This window comes from Dermacentor albipictus, chromosome 2 (genome assembly GCF_038994185.2).
Source record: "Dermacentor albipictus isolate Rhodes 1998 colony chromosome 2, USDA_Dalb.pri_finalv2, whole genome shotgun sequence".
NCBI classification, from domain to species: Eukaryota; Metazoa; Arthropoda; class Arachnida; order Ixodida; family Ixodidae; genus Dermacentor; species Dermacentor albipictus.
Window position 1 is genome coordinate 139,208,853 of NC_091822.1, and position 9,673 is coordinate 139,218,525.

Below are 9,673 nucleotides of genomic sequence, written 5' to 3' on the forward strand. Positions count from 1 at the left end.
TTTCTTACGCTTTATTGCCGCTGCACGCGTAGGACACTTGCTATAACTCGCTGGATGACCACCACTACAGTTTGCACATAGAAAGTTCTCGCTGCATGCGCATGTTTTGAAATCGTGCGGTCCTCCACATTTCTTACACCGCTGCTCACCACGGCAGTACTTGGCCACATGTCCATAGCGCTGACACTTGAAGCACCGAGGTGGTGTCTCGACGTAGCCAACGGTCTCGTGTCTTGTGAAGCCCAAGTTGATCTTCTCTGGACGGTCTGTATTTGGAGCGAACGTAAGAACCACGGAGCTGGTTCGCCTGGACTCCCAATCGGTTTCGGAGGTCCTGATGGGAGAAATTATAAGAGACCTCTGCAGCCGCTGCCCAGCTCCGAGGATTATATGTGGGGACTTTAACGCGCACCATGCTCTCTGGGGCGACAAGACGACTGATGCACGTGGAAAGCAAATTGTTAGAGCTTTAAACACCGAGGAACTCTGCGTGGCAAATGACAAACAGCCAACGTTTTTTCGACCACCGGCCTCTTACAGTGTCATTGACTTGACGTTACATTCAACGGACATCCTCGCATCGTCAACGACTAGCAAAGATAGAATGGGCAGTGATCATTTTCCTGTCTTCGTTAACATTGCTGGGTATAGAACCAACGGCCGAAGATCCTGTCCTGTGACGCATTGGGATACGTACAGGGACGGCCTAAGCGAATCATCTGGAGACCTGTTCGCGGACATGCTACGTAGCAAGAGATTGGCTACCGCTGAGCTGAAGCTACCCGACCACTTCCCCGCTCCGGATCTAAAGCTAAAAAATCTATGCGCTGCCCGTAGAAGAGCGGAACGGAGGCTGATGAGGACGAAGGGTGACCCACCAATGAAGACTATATAAAACAGGATTAACGCAGTGATTCGGCGGTATACAAGGAAACTAAGAAGAGATCAATGGGCATCATTTTGTGCAAGCCTATCGGTCTTCACACCAGTTCCTAGGATATGGTGGGTCGTTAATAACCTTGCTGGAAACTTTCGACCACACAAGCCATTTGAAGCCCTAGCATTGAAGTTAGGCAAGACACTCGTTTGTCTTGCGAATGCGTTCGCTGAAATATACTCTTCCGGCAGGTCAGCCGGCACAACCGACCCGCCTCCACCGCTATTGTCGTCTCTAATGGATGCTCCTTTCACACTCAGAGAGCTGGAACTAGCCATGAGCAGCCTCCGACGTCGCTGTGCGGTCGGACCTGACCTTATCAGTAATCAGATGCTGACTAACCTACCGGTTGAGAGGCGGCGTGACTTGCTGGCATTTTTCAACCAAGTCTGGGCCAGTGGGGCTATCCCACATTTATGGAAGGTAGCATGGGTGATGCCGGTTCTGAAGCCTGGAAAGAATCCTACAGCTCTGGACTCATACAGACCGGTATGACTGACCTCGTGTGCAGCGAAGCTAATGGAGAAGATGGCGTGCACAAGACTCACTTGGTATGTCGAGCAGGGTCGAAAACTACCATCGTGCATGACTGGGTTTCGGCAGCGTCTAAGCGCCCAAGACAATGTGCTGGACCTGCTAAGCCACATAGAACATTACAGTGCGGACGGCCTGTCGACACTTGCTGTTTTTATGGATGTCTCTAAGGCTTACGACTACGTGTCTCAAAGAGCCATCATCAGCCAGTTACAAGTTATAGGCGTCACGGGTCATCTCTTGCACTACATACATTCGTTCCTCAATGATCGTCGCATCAGAGTTCGTCTTGGCGACACTTTGAGCGATGAAATACGTATATTTCGTGGTGTGCCACAGGGGAGTGTTTTATCTCCCTTATTATTTAACATTGCCATGAGTAGCCTCCCAGCAGTACTAAACCGTCGAACATCAGTGAAGATGTCTATATATGCCGATGATATCTGCATATGGGTCTCCGGCTACCAGCATCGCCGCCTCGCACGAATAGCCCAGGGAGCAGTAAAAGCAATTCAGGGTCACTTGGCAACGATTGGATTAACACTATCAGCAGAGAAATCATCATTCATACTATTTTCTGGAGTGAAAAGAAAATCTACACGCTTGACGCTGACTTTGGACGGATACCAGATTCGACAAGCCACCAACGTCCGATTTCTGGGCGTTACCTTAGACCACAGGCTACTCTGGCGCCGCGGTGTTGACCACGTTGTGGCGTCATCGTCACCCAGGCTACATGTGCTCAAGCGAGTCGCTGGCATACGCTGGGGCAACCACCCGATGTCGATGCTACGACTACATACAGCGTTGGTTACCAGTCGAGTCCTGTATCAGCTACCTCTGATGTCACCCTCAGACAGCCAATACGAGCGCTTAGAAGCCATCCACAGAAAAGGTATCCGACTTTGCCTTGGAGTGCCTCAGCCAGCGTCAAACAAGAAAGTGCTCTACGAAGCTGAGTCACGCCCTCTACGACTTCAGGGTTCCGAGGCTCTCATGATCCAGCTACTACGATTGAGTGAGTCTACGCCCGGTAGAGCCCTCTTACGACGTATAGGTAACAGGCCGCGCTCACATTTTTATGCAGCATTGAACACGCTTCGCGTATTAGGATTGCGCTGCTCGAGACCGAGGGAAAGGATAGAACCACCCTGGACATTCGAGGACATCATATGCAACTTAAGTGTACCACGATTGCAATCAAAGAGCTGCATTCCATCTGCAGAAGCCAAGTCTTTAGTCCTGGAACACCTGAACACGACTTACCCGAATCACCTACAAGTATACACAGATGGCTCTGTCAAGGCAGATTAAGACCGCTGTGCAGCTGCATACTACATTCCCTCTCTAAGATATGCGTGGTCTGGGCGTCTGGACTGTATAGCCTCGTCGACAGTTGTGGAAGGCGTAGCGATAGCTTCTGCTCTGCGCAAATTAAAGACTTTGCCTCCGCAGAATGTGGTTGTCCTTACGGACTCAAAGGCCGCATTACAACAAGTATACCGTGGTTTGCCATCCCTCAAGTTCCCACGCAAATCCCTAGCCATGGTGAAAGAACTCAACAGCAAAGGCTTCACAGTAAAGTTTCAGTGGATTCCCTCCCACATTGGTATCTCAGGAAACGACAAAGCTGATGCGCTTGCATACGCAGCGCTCTATCATCCTCCCAAAATCAAGGCTCCAAAGAGTAACCAAGTGCAAAAATCTGAAATTCGAAATCACTTTTCATCGCTTTGGGTTCCACCGCATATGCCCTGCGTAACCAAGAGATTGCACCGAGAGGAAGCCTCACTTCTATATCGTATAAGGACAGGATCTGCTAACACACTGGCCTGGTTATTTAAAACTGGGCGAATAAATTCTCCGAACTGTACGGCATGCAACGAGACAGGAGACATTGAGCACTTTTTGTGGTCCTGCCAGCAATTCCAAGATGAAAGAGACACTCTCCTGAAGAATTTGCAAAACAAGGACCTTCCGCATGCGCGCCTGCAACACCTTATATTTCCCGAGGGATCAGTGATGGCCCGCAAAGAAACTTCACGTCTCCTGATCGAATTCTTAAGAGACACTGGGTTGATGGACATATGGTGAAACCCATCAGCGGTATTGTGCGAGACGCTCGGGCGGAGCAATCGCCGGCCTTGTTCGCCAGGCTAAACCCGCCTGTTGCTACAATCCACCACCACCACCACCACCATACTTTATTTCATAAGCTGTATTTCCACAATTACTACCTGCGCGATAATCTCGTATCATCTCCTACCTACATTTCATCTCGCATTGATCGTAGCCATAAGGTTGGAATAATTCAATGCCTTTCCAGAACCTGTCAAGAATTATTTATTCCCATAACCTCTCAGGAATGCAACCACATTCGCGACGCAGTTGTAGAAATTAAGGACAACTCAAACTTTCGTTTCGCCATATCCGACATCATGACTCCCGGATACAATTAACTCATCAATTTTTGTTGTAATAACTAACCACCTTTTGCTGCTTTGTTATTTACTTATGTACATGTTTCTTAGCCACTCCCCTCTGTAATACATCGGTCTTGAGGGCCCAATAAAATAAATAAACCGAATTTTATAGCCGTCTTAGTATACCAACGGTATCATATCCTTTGCGCGCCGTCATTTCATTCGCTATTCCATATAACTAGAAGTGCTATTTAGAATTCCCAGCGTTCACAGGAACAAGGGCACCTTGCTTGTCATTTCAGAGGCCACGCGTGCACTTCTCGGCAGTGCCACGAGATGGCGCAGTGGGTCCAGGAAGCGCGAGAAAGGAGCCCGGTTGCCGCATGACGCTGTTCCCAGCGTTCGCACGCACCGGCACACCATGTATTTTCGCAGGCCACGCGCAGTCTTCGCGGTGGCGGCACCAGATGGCAGCGACTCTTCTCACGGAAACTCAAAGAGGAATCCCGCTGCAGTATACGCCTCAGACATAACTTGTCTCGACGGTGGAAATACCCAGCTGGTGTCGCTACATTGATTCAATGCTAAACGCATTACCGTTGACAGTCATCGCGAGATGGACTCCGCTGCTTTTGTTTCGTAAGCATTCTTAGGATGCTTCACAAACTTTCCGGGGGCTATGTATGTATAGGTAGAGACTTCTCTCTACCTTGAGGGTTTCTGCAGAACTATTACGTCAAACTCTTGACTTTGCTTCGTGTTGTCGACAAATTCGACTTCGTTGTAGAGCGTAGTTTCGCGTTACTGTGTGAATTTTCTTTTTTTTCCCTCTTCTTCTTCTTTCTCCTTATATTCCCTTTACCCTTTTCCCCAGCACACGGTAGCCAGCCGGTACTTACACTGGCTAACCTCCCTGTCTTTCCTCTCCTTTGTCTCCTCCTCCTCCTCGACTTCGCCCTACCATCTGCTAGTTGCCTGGTTAGCTCAGTTGGTAGAGTGGCTGCCCCGGTAAGGCGGTGGTCCCGGGTTCGAGTCCCGGACCAGGACGAATTTTTCTTCAACTATGAGGCTTTTCTTTCGAGGAACCCGTACGGGTTTCCTTTGTAGCAATCACTATGAACTGGTGGATGTCTGATTTTCCCTTTAATAATTATCCTATGCTCAGCAGAATGATACCCACGCAACAAGAGTTACTTAAGGACAGAGGCCCAACGCATTAACCGGCTGCGCCACAAATGCACTGGGCCTTTTTCAGTGAAAGCCTTTCCCCCAACGCTCGAGCGAACTGCTCCATCAACGCACTGGGTATGTGCCGCTCTTAAGGGAACCTCTCGCCACCTTCGGTCACCGAGTATGTGTTACTGAGTGTCTGGAAAGCGAGAGAACAATTTTCAGCCTTCGCAAGCAGCGGAACGCCGCTCTGCTTGTCTCGGAGGCAACGCGCTGACTTATTGGCACTGCAACTAGATGGCGCAGCCTGTCCCGAAAGAAGTGCGAGGGAGCAGCTCGGTTGCCGCGTGACGCGTTTCTCAACCTTCGCACGCACCAGATCGCCATGCATTTCGGAGACGACGCGCAGGCTTCGCGGCGGCGGCCCCTTATTGCGCCGAGTGTTCTTACGGAAGCGCGAAAGAGTAGTTCCGCCGCAGTACATGGCTCACGCATAACTCGTTTCGACAGCGATAATTCGTTTTGTCGAAATATCTATTCAATGTTAAATGCATTACCGTCGACAATCGTCCTCAAATGGGCTCTGCCGATTTTGTTTGTTTGCTATAGCTTTCAGTGCTGAAATCGTGCAATGTCGATATTATACAATTTTTAGGCAGGAACAACCATTGCTCCTCGTTCAATGACTAAAGGTTTTTGCAATTGCTTGGAGGAGGCAGGACGGAAATTTGTGAAATGAGTAATATTAATTTAATGGCCCGCCAAAAAAAGGTACAGTTTTGCCGGCTTTTCGCAACATTACTGCGTGCGCAACCATAGTGATGGATAATCGAAGGAAGAGGCGTTGTTTTCTCCAACAAAGCGAGGGCTTGTCATTTTCTATTATTTACGTTCCTTTTTGAGAGATAGCAACCCAAAATGTGTTTCTATCGTGTGAAATGTGCTTGTTGATTTGGTCTTGTCTTCTAGGAGAGCTTTCCCTCAGGGGCTCCTCTTTAAATACGTGGTAAATAAATAATTGTTTTTCTCGAAAGGCGCTGTAGCGAAATTGCTGAAAACTTGAATTTAAAAGTGACAGTTTAAATCTGCCGAATGGTAGGAAATATATGAAGTTTTCTGCCAATAACATCTTAGAATGCCCTTTTTTTTCAAAACTGCCCAATTAAAAAAAGAAAAGTTGAAGAATTAAAATAACCACTCTATTGCTTCTAAGCAAGAAAAAACGGTATCACATATTTCTAAACTTCACTTATTACGGGATCTAAAGCGGACAGAATCGATGTATTTTCACTTAGCCATACTATTGATATTACTCGAGGGTACCTCCATCATCTAGCATGTAAACAAGAAAACCAGCAGGAACCCTTATAAAAGGGACGACGCAAGACCTGTGTGGGTCTTGTTTGTGTTAGTCATCTGCACTGCAACCACATTAACGTCATCTAGTTCAATATCTGTCGTTTGAGTTCGTTCCTTTAGAACTTGCGCATGCTGGACTGATAAAAAAAGACTTTTGAGGCCTTACATTAAAATTTTGCTTCCTACAGTAGAATTCATCTTTATCACTTTATTGCAACAAATTAATTTCAAAGTAAAACAGTGGTTGTCAATAATGAGAGAGTTTATCTGATGTGCGCGTAATTGAATCAGAACTTGGCAGGTAAATTGCAGTTACGGCCGAGTAAAGCCACTTAACGTTGGCTGCAGAAAGGAAAGCTCGGTCAAGTAGAATCTGTAGCTCCAAAAAGAAATTTTATCTCAGCACCTGCGGTGTCACTCTGTGGGCTTCCGCTAAGACTTCTCATGTCTCATGTAATTCACATACCCAAGAAGAAAGCACAGCTTCGCTTTCTTAGACCGCCAATACCGACGAACACTTCGATCGAAAGAGCGCCAAGTGCATGCAATAATGGCGAAGCTCTCTTGCTTGCAGCTTGCAGCGCTCTTTGCTGCCGTTCATCACATTGGTGATGAACCTCCACACAAATGGACGGTGTTCTGCGATTCGAAGGTGGCACTGCAGTCTCTACTGTCACCTTTACGAGGCGGACCGCATGAATAACTAATATTCCATATTACAGAGACGTTACACCATATAAGTGATGCAGGCCATGAAATAACGTTCCTGTGGCTTGCAAGTCACTGCGGGATTATCGGCGATGAACAGGCGGATCAAGCTGCCCGCTCAGCCCATACTGAGGAGCACCACGTCCGAATTCCACTTTCTAGAACTGACGCAGCACGGAAACTCCGCCTACTTGCTCGGCAGTGCACCACGTCGCAATGGAATGAGCCACATTTAAGAAATCCGCGACTGTACTCACTTGATCCAACATTGAGTCTTCGAGCGCCATCACAGCTTCGCCGTAGAAGCGCCACGCTTTTATATCGACTGTGGTTGGGCGTTGCCTTTACCAAAGCCTATGCATTCCGCATAGAGATGACCGACACCGCAACCTGTGACCACTGCAGCCATGAAGAATCGATTGACCATATTCTGTGCGCCTGCCCGCAGTACAGTCAACAGAGGGAGTGCTTTCGCCACGAACTTGACCAGCTGGACGACCAACCGATATCAGAAAAAATAATTTTACACCATCGAAAGAACCTACCGTCACAGGAGGCCGTGCAAGCACCATTGCGCTATTTGCGATCTACCAGCCTTTGTGAACGTCTTCACCTGAAACGCCTCTTGTGTGTGTGTGCCTCCGTGTGTGCGTGTTTTTTTTTACGTTTTCCGCTCTGTTCTCTTTATAACCCCTATCTCCCGTCCCCAGTGTAGGGTAGGAAACCGGGGACTGATATCTGGTTAACCTCCCTGCATTTCATTTTTATTTCTCTCTCTCTCTCTCTTTATTAATAGAATAATTAAAGTTACAAAACCAAATAGGTTTTCAAAGATGATCTAAAACGGCTCAACCGCAACATTCTTAAATAAGGTTTTAGATTGTTCCACATGGAAATAGCACTGAAAGGCAGTTTCTTTACCGTAATTTGGAGGGCCTTTTTATAGGAGAAAGTTATTTGACAAAGCAAACCTTTGTGTTCGATTTTTATTAGTGAATCGGTGAATTTGAAAAGCATCGATGGAAACTTGATGGTCAGTGACTTTACACAACAGGACCACCAGTCTAGCTTCATATGTGGAAACAACAGGAAGTACACCCAATTTTAGACATAAGGGCTTGGATGACGAAAGAGGCGATGTAAATGTTATAACCTTTAATGCCTGTTTTTTTATACTAACCAAGCGAGACATGTGAATATGTTAAGTATTTCTCCTAGCAGTAATGCAATGTTTAATGTGTGTGTGGATGAAAGCGTGGTAAAGTGAGAGGAGTGTAAGAATGCTAAAAGGCTGAATGAGTTTTAATTAAAGATCTTATGCCGAAGCCAATTTTCTTAACAACTGAATCAATGTGAGCGTCATATTTTAGATTGGAATTTACATGACTCCTACGAACTTAGCATAACCTATTTGCTTAATTTCAACGTTGCTTATCCGTATGTGTAATTTGGCTGTCATAGATCTTTGTGGATAACACAAAAATATAAAATGAGACTTAGCAGGGTTTATGCTTATATAATTTTTACGACACCACTTTTCCAGCCGGCGTACAGTACAGTTTATCTTATCTAAAAGTTGGATGGGGTTTATGGCAGATGTTACTGTTGTCGTATCATCGGCCCAAAGAAAACACTTGGAATTACATAAATAGCTGTGTAGATTATTAATAAACGCAAGTATAAGAGCGGACCGAGAATTGATCCCTATGGTACACCTAGTTGAAGGGTTGTTGCTTACCATGTCCCTGCAAGTACTTTTGGAGCAAGTAGAACAACTAAGAAGGCCAAGCGTTAAAATCTAGTCCAATATACCCTGATCCTGAAACAGGTATCAGAGAAAAAATTGTTTATTAGAAGCTTAGCGTAAAACATACTGCACCAACACTGAGACAATGTCCGATTTCAGTTGCTTATTTCTACCCAATGCAAGTCGACTCCGTGTTCTAACTGCGATATGCCGCATATGGTTAGGAACGAATCCTCTATGTCTTGCACTTGAACTCTACTAGCTAACTGCCACAGAAGTAAGACCTTCAATTAGGAGGCGCTGCTCTTCCATCAATTCTCCCGATTCAGCGTGTTTTTTCTCTTATTTTTCTGTTTCATCGAGGCCCGTATTGTTTGTGGCAACTTTTCCAACCAATCAGAGGCAACGAGAACTCGTCTTTTTTTTATGGAAGCTCCTGATACAGAGTCCCACGGAGCATCTCCGATTGCAACGGGGAGGAAATCCGGACATCCGTGCTTTGTGCAGGAAGAACGTGCAGGAAGTATAGGCGTTGAGCTGCAGCCATTCCCCTTCTTTTACCGTTCTTGTCATGCCGAACGATGCTAAAGGACTGGGAAGTTCCTGGGTTCTCCGATAGTACAGGAAGCCCTTGCCTAGGATCCGATGAGGAAGCTGGCACGCACGCACCACACACACGATGAGGCATTCACTTGTCCCATTCTTTACTGTTCTTAGCTGTGTACTTTGCACCAACTTGTCATCACTTTTCATAAGCACATTCTAACTCTAACTCTGAATTCGTAGAATTGAAGT

The 9,673-nt window shown here is 46.6% G+C and overlaps 1 non-coding gene across 1 annotated transcript; it reads left to right on the forward strand.

Annotated features, from left to right (window-relative positions):
- The first annotated feature begins 4,867 nt into the window (after positions 1 to 4,867).
- TRNAT-GGU (transfer RNA threonine (anticodon GGU)) lies at positions 4,868 to 4,942 on the forward strand. The gene has a single exon. It is a non-coding gene; the product is annotated as a tRNA-Thr (tRNA).
- The last annotated feature ends 4,731 nt before the right edge of the window (positions 4,943 to 9,673 follow it).